The 19,097-nt window shown below is 59.4% G+C and overlaps 1 protein-coding gene across 9 annotated transcripts in view; it reads left to right on the top strand.

Moving 5' to 3' along the window:
* The first annotated feature begins 978 nt into the window (after positions 1–978).
* The window catches only part of BCOR (BCL6 corepressor), a 44,257-nt gene continuing 26,138 nt past the window's right edge, over positions 979–19,097 (top strand). For 7 of the 9 annotated variants that reach the window (XM_047076074.1, XM_047076079.1, XM_047076080.1 and 4 more), the window contains exon 1: positions 979–1,807. The gene's annotated coding sequence lies outside the window, so the exon portion shown is untranslated. Of the gene's footprint in view, positions 1,808–2,311; positions 2,620–19,097 lie in introns of those variants that run through there. The other 2 variants (XM_047076081.1, XM_047076073.1) reach the window with 2 other exon arrangements.

The raw sequence follows: 19,097 nt of genomic DNA, 5'->3' as shown, positions 1-19,097 counted from the left end.
GACTATGAAATGCCCGCGAACCGAGAGAAATTCTGGAGGATCTCCGCTCCCCTACCGCCCCCACCCCCGCTTCCTTGTGCCCCACTGGCTGCCCACCCCCTCGCGTATCCAAACAATTCCCACACAATCGAAACGTCCGGGGAACTCGGGTGCGGAGTTCGGGCGGAACGGCCACTGGGGCCCGGCGTGGGGTTTTCAGGTAGCTCTGGACACCAGAATGGGCAAGGGCTCCTCCCGGAGGAAAGGGCGACCCAGGGCGAGGGTGGGCGCCGACGCGCACTCGCCAGGCTCTGCTGGGTCTCGGAAGGGACGCGCGAGCGGGAGAGCGCAGCGCTGGTGGCGAGAGGAGGCAGCGGCGGCTGCCGCCGGGGTTTGACAGCTTTGGCTGCGCGGAGTGCGAGGCGCTTTATGGTAATTGCGGTCCTCCACTGGCCTTCTGGGTAGCGAGGGGAGTCTCGGAGCGCGGCTGGGAGAGCCGCCCCCGCCGCCCCCCATCCCCTCGGCTCGGGATCAACGGGCCGCCCTCGCCGCCGCCGCCCGAGCCGGTCTCTGGCTCGCCCAGGACGCGCGCCCGGGCCGGGTGTGCGCGGCCAACTCGGTCCGAGCGGGGGAGGGGAGGGCAAGGGGCGAGGGGGGGAGCCACCCAAGTGGTCCGGGATTCGGACCCAGAGAGGCGAAACGCGCCGGGGCAGGAATCGATGACCGCTGGGGAAACTCGGGCCAACCTTTCCCGGGGAATCACCCCTCCACAACCCCACCGCCGAGGCGCCGCAGCGGAGGGTGAGCGGAGGCTGGGGGAGCTCAAACTTGCGAGAGCTGGAGGCGGCGGCGGCGGGCGGGCGGCTGTCGCCCGAGCGCTGCGCCTGCGGGGGGAGGGGAGGCGGCTGCTGGGAGGGAGGGAGGGAGGGAGGGCGGGCGGAGGGAGGGGGAGGAGGAAGAGGAGGGAACCAGGGAGGGGGACGCGTTGGGATCGCGGCGTGCGGCGGCAGACGGAGCCTGGGCTCCCAGCGGCAAGGTGAGGCAGAGCTACGCTCCTCGCTGAACGCGGGCCGAGCTCGGCGGCTGCGGGGGAGACGCGCCGGAGCCCAGACCGCGACCGAGAGCGGGAGCGAGGCGGGCGGCGGCGGCGGAGGGGGAGCCCGCGAGCCGCCGGGCGGGGAGCCCAAGCCGCGCTGTCGCCGCGCAGGGACGACTTGGCCAACACACTCGCACACACACACACACACACACACACACTCACACACACACACACTCACTCACACACACACACACACACACACACACACACACCCAGCCCGAGCGGGCGCTCGTGGCGATCCGTCAACATGGCGCTGGGGCTCCTGCCCGAGCGCGGGCGGCAGCAGCGGCGGCGCGGGAGCTGCTGAGCCCGGCCGAGCCCGGCCCAGCCGCGGGAGCCCGGAGGATCGCGCGGGGCTGTCGCCACCTGCCCGGAGGCTTTGAGCCCGCCCCGCCCCGCCCCCACCCGGCCCAGAGCCCACCCCTCGGCGGGGCCGACCCCGAGGGCAGCCGGCTGGCAGCAGACGGCGAGGGAGACGAGCGAGCGCGGCGCCGCGAGCGGGCTGCGGGCAGCCGGGGACGGCAAACTTTGCTGCTCGCCGCGCTTCCCCGGCCCGGCTCCTTCTCCGCTCGCTAACGTCGCCACCCCACTCTCCTCCAACCCCGCACACCTCTCCCCATCCAGCCATCCGCCCCTCGCTCCTCCTCGCCGCCTCGACTCTGTTCGGGGGGAAAACTTCAAAGCGCCGAATCGCAGGCTCCCAGCTCACTCCCCGGCCGGGGATTTCAGGTCAGTGCTCGGAACACCTTTCCCCGGGGAGGCCGCGCGGGCGGCGGGCGGGCGGGCGCGCCGCGGGCTGCAGTCGGCCCCCTCCCTCGGGGCCCCCGCCCGCAGCGGGTTGCTCCTCCGACTCTCGCGTACCCCGCGGAGCTCGAAGCTTTCGCCTTGCGCTTCCCTTTGGCTGCTTGGCTCGCTTTCGTTTTTATCTCCTAGCTGTAAGTTATTAAAAATGCAGCCAGCCTAAGCGGCCCCGCGTGGGCATCGGGGAGGGAGGGGCGCGGCGGGGGGCCTGCCGCCTCCCGGGGGGCTGGGAGGAGAGCAGGGAGTTCGCCGAGTGGAAGTTTGCAGCCTGTGTGTGTCTGTGCGCGGGAGCGCGGTCGCCGCGGAGCGCCGCGAGTCGGGCGCGGGAGGGGGGGCAGCTGGGCTGGAAGCTGGGAAGCTCGGCTCGGCGTTAGCTCGCGAGCAGGAAGGGGAGGGCGGCGGGTTCCCGTCTGCTTTCTTTTTCGACTCGGGAAAGAACTGTAAAAACCCCCAGCCGCCGCCGCCTCGCCTCGCCTCTCCAGGGGACGGTCGTTCCTCCTAGTGGAACGACGGCGTGTGCGTGCGCGAGGGTGTGTGGCGGGCGCCCCGGGCCGAGCCGAGCTCGACCTGCTGCCGCCGCCGCGCAAGTCGGGAGGGGAGTCCCGGGTTTTTTCTTGGCTTGCCCCAAAGCGCGAATCACGTGGATTTAAAAAAAAAAAAAGGAGAAGAAGAAGAAACTACTAGGAAATCGAGCTGTGCTAGGGGTTCCGACTCGGCCCGTCGGCCCGCCCGCCCGCCAGGTCAGACGCTTTGTTTTTAAAATGTTCTTCTGAAATTATAATCTGCGGTTCCCTCCCACCCCCACGCCCTCCCCGACGTTGCCTAGTAGGTTTTAAGTTGTGAGCCCCCCGGGGCGGGGGTAGAATGTGCGGGGGCGGCGGCGGGAAGGGAGGGTGCGGGCGGTGAGGGGGGGGTGAGACCTGGGCCCTCCACCCGGCTGCTGGGAGTCTGGTGGGGAAGCTGGTTGGGCGTGTGCGTGTCTGCGGCCGGAGGAAGTTGGTCCCACTCGGAGGGCGTGCGGCGCAGAGGCTGAGGGCGAAGAGGAACTTGCGCACCCGGGCGCGATCCTCGGCCGAGGTGGGGAGGGCGAGGCGGGCAAGGCGCCGCCGCGCCGCGGGGCCCGCGCTCGGAGCAGGCGGGCCGCTGCGCTGCAGAGCCTCTGCCAACTCGGGGGCTCGGGGCGGCGGCGACGTGCGCCTGCTGTTTACCAAGCAAGCCCTGGGGCGCCGTGAGCGGAGTAGGGCGGCTCAAGGCACGCGTGGTCCCGGCGGGCTTCCCGCCGCTCGCACTTTCGAGTGGGCACTTCCTCGGGTCCCTGAGACGGCGGAGTCTGGCCGCGTGTAGGCCGAGGCCAGGCGAGGCTTAATTTGCTGTTAATGAATCTTTTCCAGAAAGTCCGCGATCTCCAGCTAGAGGCTGTGAGTGCCTGCGCGCGAGGGCGCGCGCCGCCGGCGTCTGAAGGGTGGGGGTTGGGGGAATTGCAGAGCGAAGGAAGGGGGAGGGTTATGTGTATTTAAAAACAAACCTTAAAAAGAAACCAGCGCGCTTCAAATAGGTATTCTCACAGCCTCTCTGTGTCTAGACCAGACAGCTCATGGTTTTAGCTGGGGTTTTTTCTTTTCTTTTTTCTTTTTCTTTCTTTCTTTCTTTTTTTTTTTAAATTTTTTGGAGAGAAGGGGAGGGGAGGGGTGGTGGTATTTGGTGCCAGGGGTAGCCTCTTGTCGAAAAATCCTTAAAATTGGCCTGGAAGTGAAAACAGGGAGGAAATGGCCCACCCCAGAAGGTAGTGGGTGGCGAACGCAGACAGAGTTGGGTATTTCTAGCCATCTGACACTTCCTGTGGCCCTGGAAACGGACACCGCGGGCCGAAATCAATCCTTACGAGGTGTTGGATTCGGTTTTGCTAGCGAAATTGCTTGTGTGGAAGGCATTTTAATTGTCGGCCTCGGAGACTTCTGTACGTGGGCACTTGGAGAATACGTTTGCTTCTCGACCCTTCCCACTCCACCCCCGACCTGTTATCTGGTCTGGGCTTTGCAGTGTTGGTTCTCGTGTTTATTTTGGGCATGATTTCACCGCGTGGAGGAAGGGGGGGAGGTGAGATGGCGGTGATTAATATGCCGTCCAGGTTTAATGGGAGGCTAGCCTTCAGTGTGCGGGTATCCGCCGCCACTCACCCAGAACCTGGGGTAGTTAGGGGAACGCGCGGGGTTCGGGCGCCAGGCGCTTGGCGGGCAGGTCGGGGCTGGGGCTCGCACGGCCCCAGCGCTGTCCTTTGAGGCGCTGTCACCAGTAGGTGACTGAGAGTTAATTAGGAAGTGTTCTCCGGATCAATGGGCCGCACAGCTCATTAGCGATTCTCCCCAACCCTTTGCAGGGCCGGCCGGGCCTCTGCCTCCCACACAGGCCAGGGCCCCCGCGGCCCGGGCTTCGGAGAGCGCCGCTGGGAAGTGGGGAGGGACTAGCAGCGAGGGGTGGCGGAGAGGCGAGTGTGTAACTTCGCCGGGCTGCGCTTTGCGTGCAGCGCCGCGAGGCCCGCGCAACCCGCTCTTTCTTCCTGCTCTCGGTCGCCTCGACTGTGTCTTTAACTCGCTCCTGCTCGCGTCGCTGCCTGGCTGCTCCTCCCCGCCTCCCTCGCCTATCTCTTGTTCTCTAAGCACGACGCCTGTGCTCCCCGCCCAGTTTGGGATTAGACAAGATAAAAATAGGACTGCCCAGCGCGCAGAGCTGTGACTGCCCCGGCAGCCGGGCTGGCGGGAGCGCCGGGGGCCGGGGCCAGGGCCGGCGAGAACCCGCGGTGCGCTCGGGGCGGCCCGCGCGGGTAGGCTTCCACCCCCACCCCGCAGGCGCGGTCACGCTCCTCGGGTTCTGCCCGCCGGGAACCGTGCGAGCAGGGGGACCTGGGCAGGGTCTCCGCGCTCTCGCGGGTGTTGTTGGTGTGCCTGTGATAGATCGGTCTAGACAGGCATGCAGGCTCCCTCCCGGCTGAAGGACGGGAAAGGGGGGGGCGGGCCGCGGAGGCGGCGGCAGACTCCCGTGAGCAGCGAGTGAGCGAGCAAGCCTGCGGGCTCTGCGAGCTGGGTGGAGGGAAGGCTGTGAGGATTTCTCTTAACCCTTTAAAGGCAACGGAGTGTAATGGGGGTGTGGGGGCAAAGATCCTAGTAGAAATTCCTGGAGGCAGAGTAGCACCCCCCGGGGGGGAGAGGGGGCGGGGCGGGAGTCTGGGCCTAGGGTTTTCCTTTCTCTTCTGTGCACGCACGCTCACATCCTGGTGCATTGGACTCGATTCTTGGACGAACCACACGTAGCTGCTGGATGATCTAATTTGACCCAGGACTTCTCAGTGGGAATGAGGTGTGAACACACATAGCGGGCACCCTCACTTAAGGAACTGAGTTTGGGAAATGCAGATGTAGACCTCAGCGTTCCCAGAGAGAATTCATGCAGACATCTAGTAATAGGAAGGTCGGCCCTGAGCTGTAGTGGGGTGGGGCTTCTGACCAAGACTGCTGCAGACCTGAGACCTGAGGCTGAAATGTCAGGCCCCGTGTGTCCAGGTATGCGTTGGACACAGCATAGAGGTCCTTGGGTTGTCTGTATAAATAGACGCACCCCTAACCATGAACTTGTGGGTAGTTAGGATCAGATATGTGCAAGGAGACAGCCTCTAAACAGGAGTTGGATAGCGATGTGTACAAGATCGATCATTCATATACACATACATGGGGTCGATATTGAATCCATCTGAAGATGTAACATAACTTTGCAGACAGTGGTCTAGTTCTTTTTAGAGGTTGAAATTGGTGGGTGGGTTACCCTGTGTATAAATGCATCATTAGTTAGCACACCTCCTCTGTCTCCTTCCCCACCCTCTTCCTTGTAGGGTTTGTGGTCCAGGGGATCCCCTAGTTCCATTTAAACTGCAAACCCATATTGGTGTAGCCTGGGAATGGGCCACATTACTGGCAAAGCAAGAATTGTACGTAGTGGGGAGGTGTAGGAGCTAGACAGGAATGCTCAGATTAAGATGTGCGCCTGGATGACAAGTGCTGAGACAAATCAAGACACTTGGGCTCCGATGCCCACATGGAACAAGAGATACAGAAGAGATAAAGAACTGGCCGAGAGGAATGTAAACACGGGTATGCAAATACAGACACCTATAGTGATATCCTAAGAGAAAATCCCAGACTCTGTTGAGCTGGAAACTGGGGCAGAATTTCTGTCAGTGCGTTCCAGAGACAAAAGCCCATTTAAAGGTGTGAAGAGGGTCACTTGGAAACACAAAAAGCATTCATATGCATACATCCGTGCTTAGATACACAGGCTGAATGACAAAAACGCCTCACTGCCTGACTGTGGACTTTCCTGCCGGGCAGGAGCTCCGTGGGCACCCAAGTGTGGGCCGCACCACCGCCTTCCTGCACTCATTCACAGGGAAATCGCGAGTCGTTGGCTGGAAGGAAACTGAGGGCAAAGTGGCCTAGCTTAAGGGTGGATGGCCCTCACTTACTACTATCACTTTTGGTTATAGTTTCTTCGCTTCTGGAGCAGGGGAGAGGGCGTGTGTTGAGCAGGTAGGAGGATTTCTAAGAGGTTTTGTGTTCTTGACCTTGAGTGGATGGAAGGTGGAGGAAAAAAGAGGAGTAGCTTTCAGCTCTGGGTCAGGAGGAATGGGTGGTGGCACTGCTCTGAAGTCCTGTCTGCTAATGTGGCTCTCAGCCTGGTGGACTGATAAAGATAGAACCGAAAGAAGTGCGAAGTTCGGCCTCCGGGAGGAATAAAGGGGAGGTAGGCTTTCATATTGGCATGCTTTAGGTTTTTTTTTTTTTTGTATTTTTTTTTTTTCCCCTCTCCTGGAGGAGACCTTGCGGGGACGGCCTGTGTAAGGGTGGATTAGCAGGCGCCTGTGTGACCCCAGACGCGCACGTAAACTAGGCTAGGGTTTGGTTTGCCCGCGGCGTCGATTTGCCGCGGTCCCTCTTTGTCTGAGCCCAGCCGGGAATTCCAGCTTTTATTGGGAAGACCGCACTCGGGTGGAGCCCGCGCCGGGTCGGGCGGGGCAGGGCTGGGCCGCGGGCTGGGCGGGAGGCTTGCAGGCCGCAGTGCCTCCCGGACTCCAGGACGGCCTTCTGGAGCGCCCGGCAGCCCTGACAATGCCACCTAGGCGGTTTCCTCGAGGGCGCGGGGCGCGGCGAGGCGGGGTGGGGGACCTCGAGGGTCCACTTCGGCCGGCGAGCCCCACCCCTTCCCCACTGGCCCCACCCCTCCCCCGCCCGCCCGGGGCCGAAAGGAACTCTGAAGGCCCTTTGTTAGGCCCCAGGGTCACACCCGTGCCCTGGGGGCCGCAGAGGGGCGGGAGAGTGGTGCTCTCGGCGAGAAAGGACCTTATCCTTGCTTGGAGGCCTCGGCCGCCCGCTCACACGGTTCGGGGAGGGGAGGCCGAGGCCGGCCACGGCCCGCCCCAGCTGCTTTGCCAGTGTGTACGGCCCGCGGGATTCCGTCTGTTTGCAAAAGCTGGTTGCGCTGCTGGGGCCTAGGTGGCGGCGGCGCCGTTGAGAGGCTGCCGGGGCAGGAGTAGATGGCCTCCTCAGGCAACCCCGATGGTAGCCAAGCCGCTTTCGTCTGGAGCACTTGGCCCGAGACTTCCCCCGACCACCAGCCCGGCCCGACGGCTTTTGCTGGTTGTCTACAACGTGTTCCTCCGGAAGGGGTATCTGACTTTGTGTTGGATGGGGATTAATGAACGATGCTTTTCCGCGATATTTCTGTGGAAGGCCCCCTTTCCCAGCACAAGCTCGTCTGTGCCGGTCTCCAGCCGAGGGTCTCGGAAATGGGGGTCCCTCACTTGGTTATTTTTTTAGAGCCGTGTGTCCCCAAGCCAACCATTGCCCCTCCGCACCCACGGGCTCGGCTCCCTGTGATTAGACTAGCGGGGAAGTCCGCTAGAAGATCCTGACAGCATAAAATATAATTTGTGATCTAAAAGACAGTTTCCAGTATAATCTCATTATGCACCACAGACTCCCGGTGTTATTTTGTGGAAGGCGGACAATGATCAATTTACATTGACCCGGGGCTGGGCGAGCTTTTAGATGGTAATTGCCATATTGATTTGCATGCAAAAAGGAGACCTGCTAAAATTAAAGACCGGAAGCTAAATTAAACTAAATTTATTGTCTAGGTGCAAACCAGAGAAACTACTGGGGGGAGGGGGTGAGTCAGGTTGGGGTGCCGGGAGGGAGCAGGTGAAAGTGGCAAAGAGCTCCCAGAGGTCACAGATTTGGGAGCGATCTTTGCCCTTACGATTTCATAATGTGAGGAGGGGGACTTGTTTAGGGTATGGGGACCCAGCGGGGAAAAGTTATAAACAGGCACCATTGCATTGAAGGCACTGGGGTCTTTTAATGCCAACAGTAAATGGCAAGGGGAGGAGAGGTTTATAGGGTTATGGGGGGTCTTCCTGCACCATTTCCGGCAAGCCCCCATTTCTATTGTTCTACCCGAGCGCTGGCTGTCGTGCCAGGGACACCCAAAACTCTTGCAACTGGAGAGTTTAAAAAAAAAAAAAAAAAAAAAACAACAAACCCACAGGCCTGCCCGCCCCACTCCCTCCCCTCCCCTCCCCCCTGCAGAAGTTCTTTCCGAGAGCGCGCGGGTGTGGGGCGCACTGCACGCGCAGCGGCCAGGCCCGGACCGTTGGAGGCTGCGGGAGTTCCTCCCCGGTCGCAGCGGTCGCAGTAGTCCCAGGCTCTACCGGATGCCGATCGCTTCGGGAAACTGCCCGCTCCAGGTGGCTCTAGGTGTGGGGGGAAGGCGTCGGCCCGGGCCACTGCCTCGTGGTGCCGGGGCGGGGGTCGCCTTCCCGGGGGTTGGACGGACCTGCACCGAGTTAGGGGGCCGGGACAGGGCGGAGGCTGGAAACCCTGTCCCAATCGCCAACGCCGAAAAGTTTAAAAGAGAGAGAGAGAGAGAGAGAGAGAGAAAGCCACTGGCAGGGAGCCAGGGGCCGCCGGGCGGCGGGGGCGTGTTCGGCTGGCTAGCGGGGTGAGGACCCGGCGCCGCCATTGCCTCGATCCCTCCCGCTGCCGAGGCCCTTGCCCGCCCAGTCGCCCCTGGAGCCATTTCGCACATCCGGAGCCTCGGCCTCTTGGGGGAGAAACCGGTCCGGGGTCGGGAAGCCCGCAGGGGCAGCCGGCTGTCCGGTGCCCCTGTCCTTCCCGGTCGCCCCGAAGCGGAGCAGGAGATGGCCCTCGGCCTTAGAGGCTGTGGAGCCTGTGTCGTCGGGTGTGGGGAGTTCCCGGAGCATCTGAAAGCCTGGAGCAGATCTGGAAATTGGGGAAGGGGTGGGGTGGGGATGTTAGGCTCCCACCCCCGCTTCTGGGATGAGAAGTTGGGAAAATGAAAGATCAACCAGTCCCCAGCTTGTCCGCCGGCTTGGGCTTTTTGTGGGGACCCGCCCCCCCTCCCCCCGGGGGCGGGGGGGGGGGGAGTCCAGTAGGGCTCCGCCTCTTGCAAGCCACTTCCCTTTTAATTTCCTCCCCCATCCCACTTTGGTCCCTGAGGTTTTACCTTAAAACCCTGGGAAAGGTAAGTGTAGGCACTGTTTCCAAAGGGCTCTTGCTCTATCTAGATAATGTGATTTATTGCTTTATGTGGCAACTATGGTGGCGGGCCCAGTTCTAGTACCAGGAGTCAGCGCTTTTTTTGCAGAGATCTGGGAGGAGCGACCCCCCTACCCCCTGCCTATTCTGGGCTCCTCCAGTGTAGGGAGGTGTGGGGGGAGTCGGGAAATTGGGAAAGACTTCAACTGGGCCAAGAGATTCCTGGGTGTAGGAGAAACTGGGTTCCAGTCTCCTTGTGGCCTGAGTCGCAAAGGTGTTAAACGCTTTCCCCCTGTACTCGAGTACAAGGGCCAAGGAAGCTTTCCGAAGTTCTTGGGGATTTCAAATGGTACAATTAAACCAATAATTGGCTCCTCTCCGCAACTCCAGGACTGAGTTTGACCGTGGCCCATTTTTACTAGCTGTGTGACCTTGGGGGCAAGTTATTTATGGCCTCTGAGCCTCAGTAAGTTTCTTCATTTGTAAGACTGGGAATAATTATCCACCTTTAGGATCAAAGAAGACTGCCTGGCACATAGTAGGCCCCGAGGATTAGGGATTGCTTTGAATGACTGGTCTTGTTCCTATGGGCTGCTACTCTTTTCCCTGCTGCCCCTGCGCGCCCCAGAGACCGCCCCAGAGACCTGCTCAAGCCAGTGTCCAGGGACCAAGGATGCAGGTTTAAATTCCCCTCCCAAGGATATTCCTCTGGCCTGCCCCCCGTGGGTTCCTCTTTTGTTGCAGTTCTTTGCCCCTAAGTGGGATCATTATATGGTTAGGAATTGATTCCAGAACCCGGTATCTAGGTGCTCTTTGGCAAGCCTTCCCGTCCTTCTCTTTCACAGGAGAGAGAACAGCCAGCCAGGGGCTGGAGGGGAGAGACCTGGTTGGAAGAGGTGAGGGGGTGGCCTGCTGCAGAGGCCAGAGGTGCTGTGGTTTGTTTGATAGGGATTAAGTCCGGATGTTACGAGGTCTCAGTGTGGTTTTCAATAAAGTCTGCCAGGGATTGCTTCTTTTTTTTTTTTTTTTTTTTATATCGATATGTATTTTAAAAAATTACCAGCATGAGAAGAAAACCAGACCTGTATGGATCCAGGCCGGTAGTAAGCTACTGTGATCAGGTTTCCTACTCGACTCCCAGAGGGGAAGTCAGCGTTTGATTGAAGCTACACTTGGTTCTTGACTCTCAGGGGATGCTTGCTCTGAAACAGGAGCCCTCCCTTTCTCTCCTCCTCCCCCCCCCTCCTCCCTCTTTTTCCCTTCTTCCCCTAAAAGCCTTTGTGCTGAAAGAGCTTCAGTAGGCACGAATCCCTGGTCCCTCTCTAAAGAATGCCTTCCAGCCTTTGCTGACATTGTTTTGTGAACAGTGGGTTTTACCAGGCCAGCAGTTTCCCCCCGCATCTCAGCTCACTATTTTAGAGGTAGAGTGTGGCCAGGGTGCGTGTCACAGCCATGATTTCCATACTGGGTAGCCAGGGCCGTGCCTGTAATCTGAAGACACCTTAACCTTTGCCCTGGATGCCCCCCAGAAGGGGTGAAGGTGGCGAGAGCAGGGACAGGGGGTTGCTGTTGAGAGTGTTTGTTTTCTCCCGCAGCAGGGGCAGAGAGGGGCGAGTCAGAGTGTAGGGACGGTCCAGCTTTGGGTCTGATTTAAAACTTGGTCTAATTGGAGAAGCTCTTAGGCACTTAACAGTTCTGTACAAATGCAAACTTGAAATAGCTCTAGGCCTACGTCATTTAGGACAGAATAAATGAAGTACAGAAATGTCCAAACTATGTAAATCCTGGAGTTGTCTGCCCTCCCATAAACACATGACAAGTGCCAAGGCATTTCCAGTCAAAACACCCGTGGAACCAGCAGCCTCCATCCTTTGTATTTATTATTTTATTAACAGCATTTTACACAGCATTTAACAAGCACGGCCTGCCTGCTTTGCACCAAGGCTGAGAGCCGACCAAAGGGTGGAAAGCGGATGGATGGGGGGGGGGGGAGGAGTGGTCTCTAAGAGAGACGTCCAGCTGGAGAAATCTCTTCAGATGGGTAAGGGAAAGTGGCTTTGGGGGGTTGTTTCCACTGGCCTGAAAGAGAAGACAACAAAAGTAATGCTGTGCAGGGGAAACCCCCCCCCCCTCCCCTTCTCAGGAGGAAAGTTGCGCAGATGTGGCTATGTCTGGTCTCTGCTTGGATTCCAGAAGGTGAAACAGTATCATTTCATGATACTCTGCCCATCAGTTACTGGTGATTTTCAAAGAATAAGTATTTGTCTGGTATCGTTAGTCTATATCCTGGTGGAAAGTTTATAACGAAAAGTAATGCCTTTCTTAAGTCATAAAATGAGCCTTGTATGATTATTTAATTAAAATCTATTTAAGGACCGATTAGGCGTGTAATTTGCGCTAATAATGACGATTATGGAAATGTTCGACTTAACCAAAAATCATAAAGGAGACATTTTGATCAGTGGGGCGGCCAGTAAGTATTCAGGGAGTTGGACAATTTTCGAAGCACGGGAGGCCGTGGGGCCGCGCGGGCCGCGGGAAGTGCAGAGGCCCGGAGAGCTCGCAGGCCTCCCTGCCCCGACCCCAAGCCCGGCCGGGGGCAGGCCAGCCCACGCTTTGCTGAGCACAGAAACCGACCCTGGGAGCCTGAACAACCTTTATTCCCAGCTGAGGAAGTGGGGGAGGGGCGCCTCCCCAAGCCACCGGGAGGGAGGAGAAAACTCTGGGAGAGGGCTGATAAACCACACAGAAATCCCTGCGAAATGGCTGTGCTCTTTTTGCTTTCACAATCAGCGGCGACAAACGCACGCTGCCTTGGCCAGCCTTGGCTGGAGCCTGGCGGGGTGGGGGAAGAGGGGGGTCCCCTTGTTCCGGAGAAACCTGCCAGCTGCTGGGCTTGGTGCGAAGGCAGCGGAGGCAGACACAATGCTGCTGTTGTTGGTTTGATCTCTAACTGTGGATTGTTAGTCTGGCTTTAACTATGTGGTAAGGGGGGAATGTGAAGGCTGTTTACAGCGAGTGCAAATAATGTGACAGCTGTTGGTGCACGAGCAGCGCTGCGCCTCCTCGGCACTTACACAAAGCGTGCACTATGCAGGCCCGCGGAGAGCCGCAGAGGTGGCCGCCGCTCTCTCCGGCCGGAGCGTCCTCTGGTGCGAGCGAGACTCAGCAGCACCGTGCGCCGCCCCCCCTCCCCGCCACGGGTCCCCGACACACACCTTTGGGGCTCCCGGAATTGGGATGGAGGTGCGGGATGTGTGTGTGTTGTGATTTAGGGAGCTTGTCACGCAGAGAAGGCCCACAGGGTCCTGAGTGTCACCCAGTCGGGAGGGGTTTGGCCAGGATCTGTGGACCTGGGTCCTCCTCAGGTGCTTTTGCAGGCAGGGTTTTCAAGATTTGGGAAAGGAACTTTGAACCCTTAAGCAAGCTTGTTGGAAACAATGTATTCACAACTGAAGGCTTTCTGGAAGTTGCAGAGGCTCTGATGGTCCTTGTTCCTGCTCTGAAATGGCTCGTGTACTGAGACAAGTTGGAGAGACAGGCATGTAGGTTCAGGACCCAAAAGGGGGGGGTGTATTGGGGGGCAGGGGTACGGTTTGGCTTTTGATCGCCCACACCCCTTAGCCTTCCCATTTTCTTTTTGTTTTTTTAATTTTTTTAATGTTTATTTTTGAGAGAGAGAGGAACAGAGTGCGGGTGGGAGAGGGGGAGAGAGAGAGGGAGACCCAGAATCTGAAACAGGCTCCAGGCTCCAAGCTGTCAGCACAGAGCTGGGCGCGGGGCTCGAGCCCACGGACCCGTGAGATCATGACCTCAGCCGAAGTCGGTCCCTTAACCTACTGAGCTACTCAGACATCCTAGCCTTCCCGTTTTCAAGAGCACGTTCGCCTTCAGCTGCAGGACGCAACCGTGCGGGTCCTGAGGTGTGCCCACAGCGCCGCCCACTCTGTGACTTAATCAACTAGATGTCTACCAGCCACAGGCCTCCTCTGAGTTCCTGGTCGCTGGCCAGACACTGCGGGGAGGCGGGGAGGCGCCGGGGTGGACGGGAGAGCAGTTGGTGGCGGCAGTCATCGCCTTGGCCACTCCTGGAGATGCATGGCCGGCCCAAGCAGGCGGGTTCGGGATGGCCAGAAAGGTGGGCCTGCCTCTGGGCAGTCCTGGGGCAAACTGGGTGTCAGAATCGCTCCCCTCCCCATCCCAAGGTTGGAGCCTTCCCAGCCCTGGCCTCTAGGGTTTGGAGGATGATCCAGAGCTGATTTAATTCCATATCTTGTCCTTCTCTGTGACTTTGGTCCCTGAGAGTACAGCCTCCAGGATATCTGCAAATTGAGTTCATTGCCCCCAGCCCCCCAGGGCTACCCTCTCCGAGTTTCAACGTGGACTTCTCTATCCAGTTGGGTTCCCCAGTGGGGAGCTGGGAGATGCTTCTGGAGTGATACATGAACTTCGGTGCCAGTTCTATAAATTGGTCTCTTTTTATGACGTGTGCCATTTTCTGTAGGAATGTTGCTTGCAAAACGAGTTTCGCCTTGGAGGAAAGGCGGAAAGATAAACAAGCCTGTAACGCCAAAACACTGGCAGTCTTTCCCTCCTTCCAGCTCTCTTAAAGCAGCCGGGCTGTATTTCCAGGATTAGACTCGTGCTTGTGAAGAGGGACTCTGGTTGGCTTTTTTTTTTTTTCCCCAAGCAAATGCAAATTAGAGAAAAATAATTTTCTTTCAACGATATGCAATGTATTAGTCACTTGTTATCGTGCTCGGAGGCAGGCCTCATTTGCGCGTCTGCCAGCTCGCTCACATCTGCTCGGTGCTGTTCGGGGCATTTTAACCTTGGCGGTGTCGTGTCTAGTCCCACGGATCAAGGAGGAGTAATTAAGCTCTGAACAGCTACAAAAATTCAGGGGCCCCCATCTCCACCGTAGTTGTTCCACAGCTTTGTTTGGGGTGTTCCGAGTTCCAGGATCGAGTAGCAGGCATGGGGTTTCTTTTGTTCCTTGTAAAGAAAGTGGGCACCCATCTCCTCCTCTGACCCTCATCCCCGGCCCTCCCAGAACTCCCAGGCAGCGCACAATCAGCAAGGAACGCGGGTGCAGATCACAGGACCCAATGTATTATGCATCTTTTATGCGTAAAAAGTTCCTTTGTGCTTCCTGTGTACTCATGATAGCTGTTGTTAATAGCCTCATGGTATAGCTTTTTCCTTGGGGTGGGGTGGGGAGCATTAAGTGTGTTTCATTCCTACAAAACCCTGGTAGGGATTGCAGTGCAGTGACGCCCCCTCTGGAGTTGTGACATGGCTCGTTTATTCTGGATTTGCCCCCAGGTTGTGCACACTCCCAAGGGGGTGTGGGGTTGGGGGGAGGGGGAAGTAAGGGTGATTAATCGCATCCAACCTAGCTTTCCTGTCCTGGGCGCAGTCCTGTCCAGGGACACCAGCTTCCAAATGGGCCCTCTCTTGCCCACGTGGTGGTGTGTGGCATCACCGTGAAAGAAAGTGAAAGGGACAAGGGGGCAGCCGTGTCAGGGGAGAAGGGGAGTGTCCCACGTTGGTCCAACTGCAGAGCCCGCCCCCCCCCCCCGCCCCGCCCCGCCCCATGGCTGTGCCAGGTGGCGGTGGGGGGGGTGCATGGTGGGGGGCCCACCCCCGGTTTGGCAGCGCCTCTCCCCGTGGATCCTTTGCAAGGGGCCTCCCCCTACCCGAACCCCTTCCCACTTCACAGTTGGCTACATTTGGCTTGCATGGGGTCGGGGGGTGGGGGTGGAGCATGTCCACGGAGGATAACACGCCAGTCTGCTCCGGAAGGAGCCCAGGACGACGGCCAGGAGAGGGTGTGCGGTGCGCGTTCCCCGGCCGGGCTCGGAGCATCTCCTGGGTTCTGTATGCGCCCACCCAAAGTTCTTTTTTGTCAGAGGTTCAGCGGCGGGGGCCTCGGGAGGGGGAAACCCCAGAGGAGCGCGCGGGGCCGCAGGGCCCGAGGGGTTAACCGGGGCCGGGGGGGACTGGGGATTGCGGAGGTCGGGCCGCCTCCCGGAGAGAGCCGGAGTTCCTGGAAGGCGGGGCGGGGGCGCGTCGCGAGGGTGTGGGTGTGTGTGCCGTGGCGCGGCCCGGCGCGGGGACCTCGGCGGAGGAGCGGCGAGGAGGGGCGGGCGAGCCCGGAGCAGCACGGGTGTGTGTGGTGGGAGAGAAAATCCCTTTGTTGCCGACCGATCGCGCTCGGGGCTGAGGCAGGGGAGGGGGCGCCCTTCCCCCGCTCGCCCTAGCCGCCGCCGCCGAGGGCCAAGTTCACCCCCCGACAGACCCGAGTGGCTCTCTGCTCTGACCCAGGCGCCCCGGGAGGAGGCAGGGAAGGTTCTGGTTGCTCGAAAGGTCAGGGCCGCGCGAGTTTCCCATCCTCGTCGCTCCCTCTCCCCTCCTGCTCCGCAGCTCAGTCTGTTACTAATGCAAAACTTGGGGCGTGGGTGGGGACGCCCCCGGAGGCAATGGCCGTGGCTTGAAGTGTGCCAAGAGACGGCGCCTGGGCAAGCTGGATCGCTCCTCCCCACCCCCCACCCCTCCAACACCCTCGGAGGACGGGAGGGCAGAGCCAGCCACCAACCTCAGACACATCTCTGGAAGCCCTGTCCCGACGCGGGGCGGGGGGCGAGGGGGGGGAAGGGGGCTGTCTTGGGGTCCCCCTCTCCCCGCTGCTACCCGCCCCTGGAAAGGGGCCCAGGAGGACCCGCCCCCAACAGTGCACATCCGGGAGAGCTTTTCCCTCACATCTTCTACCCCCACACAGCCCCCCTCCCCCCATCCTAAAATAGGAACTTCTTCACCCCTCCCTTCCTTGACACCGGGAGAGAAGTGCCGCTGGGCGTGACTCAGTCTGCTCTTGGAGCGGCCCCAGGAAGGGCTCCCGCGGGGTTCGCTTTGGGCTTTGATGAAATCCACACAACTCTGCTGAAGGTCACCCCTCCCTGGCCTGGCCCCCTCTGTGTCCTTGCCTCAGCCTTCCCACCGCCACAGAGAAACTCTGCAGCCATTCTGGGCTTGTTCCACAGCGTGCCTCGTGGAGTCAGATGCTGTTTAATGGGGTTAAACGCCGCCTATACTCGCTATTGCCGGGCAAGACTCAAGTCCCCAGTGCAGTTTAATCCTCTGGAAAACACGGTGCCAGATATTTACAGATGAGGGGACCCAGGTTGAAGAGGTTCGGCCACCTGCCCAGGGACACCCTGTGGATGAGGGTGGGAGCTGGGATCCCGGCTGTGGTCACCGCGTTCTTGCATGTTTTGCCCAGAGAACCAGCTATGACGTGAGGGAGGCCCTTTCCCCCCAACAGGTCTCCAGCCCACGCTGCACACCGGCTGGTCTCCCTGCTGCCGGCTCAGCCTCCTGAGCCAGAAGCCCCCCACAAACCTGCCCAGGCCTTCTTGGCCACTGGCCGGAAAACTGCCTGGTGGAGGAGAGGGGCGCCAAGTGAGAGAGACCCTAGGAAGGGGCACCATTCATGCTTGCGTGCCACGTGAGAGTTGGGGTGGTTTGCTGGCGATGCTTTCCATTTTGTCAGTGAACTTGACGCGTGTGACGTGCAGACTTGAACCGATCACCGCTTCAAGGGTGGAGGCAGTAAAAGTGGCCTGGTGCCAGGAGGAGCCCGGTGGAGAAAAAAGAGGGGTGCCAGGAGCGATCTGGTGCTGCCTTCCCTCCCCTGGCTCCTCCCAGCCTCTCAGGGTCACTGTTCCTTCTCTTTTCAACCTGCTGTTTGCTGTCTGCCAGGGTAAATCGCCTTTAAAGAAAGACCAGCAGCTCTCACGGCACGAATGGGTCAAATGGTGGAGGTGGTGGGTGCCTCTCGGGGGCCTGTGTGCCCCTTCTGTCTGGTCTGAGGCTTGGCAGTGTCCCTTGTCAGGGACGCCAGCTCTTAATTTTGGTCCCTGTGACCTCTTTCTGCCAGTGGGGCCCTTTCCCCAGTGTCCAAGCCAAGCCTCGTACTCGTACCATCACCCTTGGCTTCCACAGCATATAACCACCCTGGTCTGTCCTGGGGTGGGGGAGGGGGAGGCACAAGGTCTCTTGTGCCTCCAGTCACTTCCAGTCCAAGAGCTGGAGGCTACTTCGCAGGGTGTGTGTGTGTGTGTGTGTGTGTGTGTGTGTGTGCGTGCGCGCGCACGCGCGCGTTTTGCAAGCCAGGTCTCTCCCCGGAATTGGGTGTGCCGGTGGGCACCCACTCCAATCCAATTCCTGGGTCTTTTCTTTAGAAACCAGCCACTGCTCGGTCTCCCCGTCGGACCTTTTCTCTCGGCCCACCTTCCCCTTCCCTCTCCACCCCTATCCTGCGTCCTCGGCCCCCTTCTCTCCACTCCTGGAAAAAAGGGTTAAACCCCACAGCCAAGGTGTAACTTAGCAGCTCACAGGGAAACAGGTTGGTGCCTGTAAAGTGCTCTTGTGGAGTGACTTCGCGCATCGTGGCGCTTCTGGCCTGCACGCAGAAGAAGGGGGGTGGGGAGCACACGGGGAAATAGAGCCTCTCTCGCGGCAGCAAAGTGCCTGCTCCTGTTTGTCATCTAAAGCACATTATTTGTCCTCTCCACCGTGGCCCAAGGGTCAGCGAAGTCAGTTTTGAAGCACTTTCTCTCAGAGTTAAAAAAAAAAAAAAAAAGACCCCAACTATTTCAACAGCCCCTTCTAGAAGTGGAGCATGGGATGAGCATCGCTGCATCTCCGCCTCTCAGTCTCTTTGTGTTTCTTCCCCCAACGTCCCCTTGGTTCTACATCCCCAGAGAGGTGGGGGAGGGGGGGGTCCCCAGCCTTCAGTCGCCGCAGGGTGGGCGCAACATGGCCTCTGCCTACAATGTTCCTGCTGGGGATTTGGGCTATCACCTTGGAGAAGGGCCTCCTGCCAGGCAGGGCCCTTGTTCCCTGGCCCTTCCCACTTGGCTCGGTGTTTGGCCAGGAACCCGAAGAGTTAAAAGTCTTTAGCTTGTTGCAATGAAATTATGGCTGGCAGTGGCGCCGCTGTTTGTTCAACAGACCTCCACTTTTAAACAGTTCACAAAAAGTTCATGGGGCAGCTAAAGATTGTGTGTGTATGTGTGTGTGTGTGTGTGTGTGTGTGTGTGTGTAGTCAGCAGGATCCAACAATGTACCTCCCCCTGCCTTGTATCTTCAATGTTCAGTCTCGTCCCTCTGCCCCTCACCCCCAGCACTCCATCTGACCCCGTGCACGCGAAGCCACTTCGTTCTGACGCCCGGTGTCATTTAAGTGTGCGGCGTTAATGTTGAAAGCCCCACAGGACGAGCCCTGGAGAGGGGCGAACAGCTCTGAAAGCACCCAATGGCCCCAGGTGTCTCTAAATCTCATTCACCTTTCCGATCAGCGCAGGCCTCCCCTTCTCAAGAAAACCCCTTTCAAGGGAAAGGGGTCACTGGCCCTGGGGTGGGGGGGAGATAAAGTAGGATGATCTGAGACGGCCGGGCCACCCAGAATGTCTTCCTTTTGTTAGAAGGGGCGGCAGGGGTTAGGGAGGGGACAGTCCCTTGAATGTGCCTTGTGGTCATCCCTGCACTAGGGGCGGGCGACCCCCAACATGATCTGTATGTCTGTAAGAAGGGAGACAAGCCCACAAGCC

The sequence above is a fragment of the Lynx rufus genome, unplaced genomic scaffold (genome assembly GCF_022079265.1).
Source record: "Lynx rufus isolate CCGP_SWC_20201006 ecotype Redwood Valley unplaced genomic scaffold, mLynRuf1.p SCAF_14, whole genome shotgun sequence".
Classification (NCBI taxonomy): domain Eukaryota; kingdom Metazoa; phylum Chordata; class Mammalia; order Carnivora; family Felidae; genus Lynx; species Lynx rufus.
The sequence above is the reverse complement of the archived record's forward strand: the minus strand, read 5'-3'. Positions and strand labels throughout refer to the sequence as shown.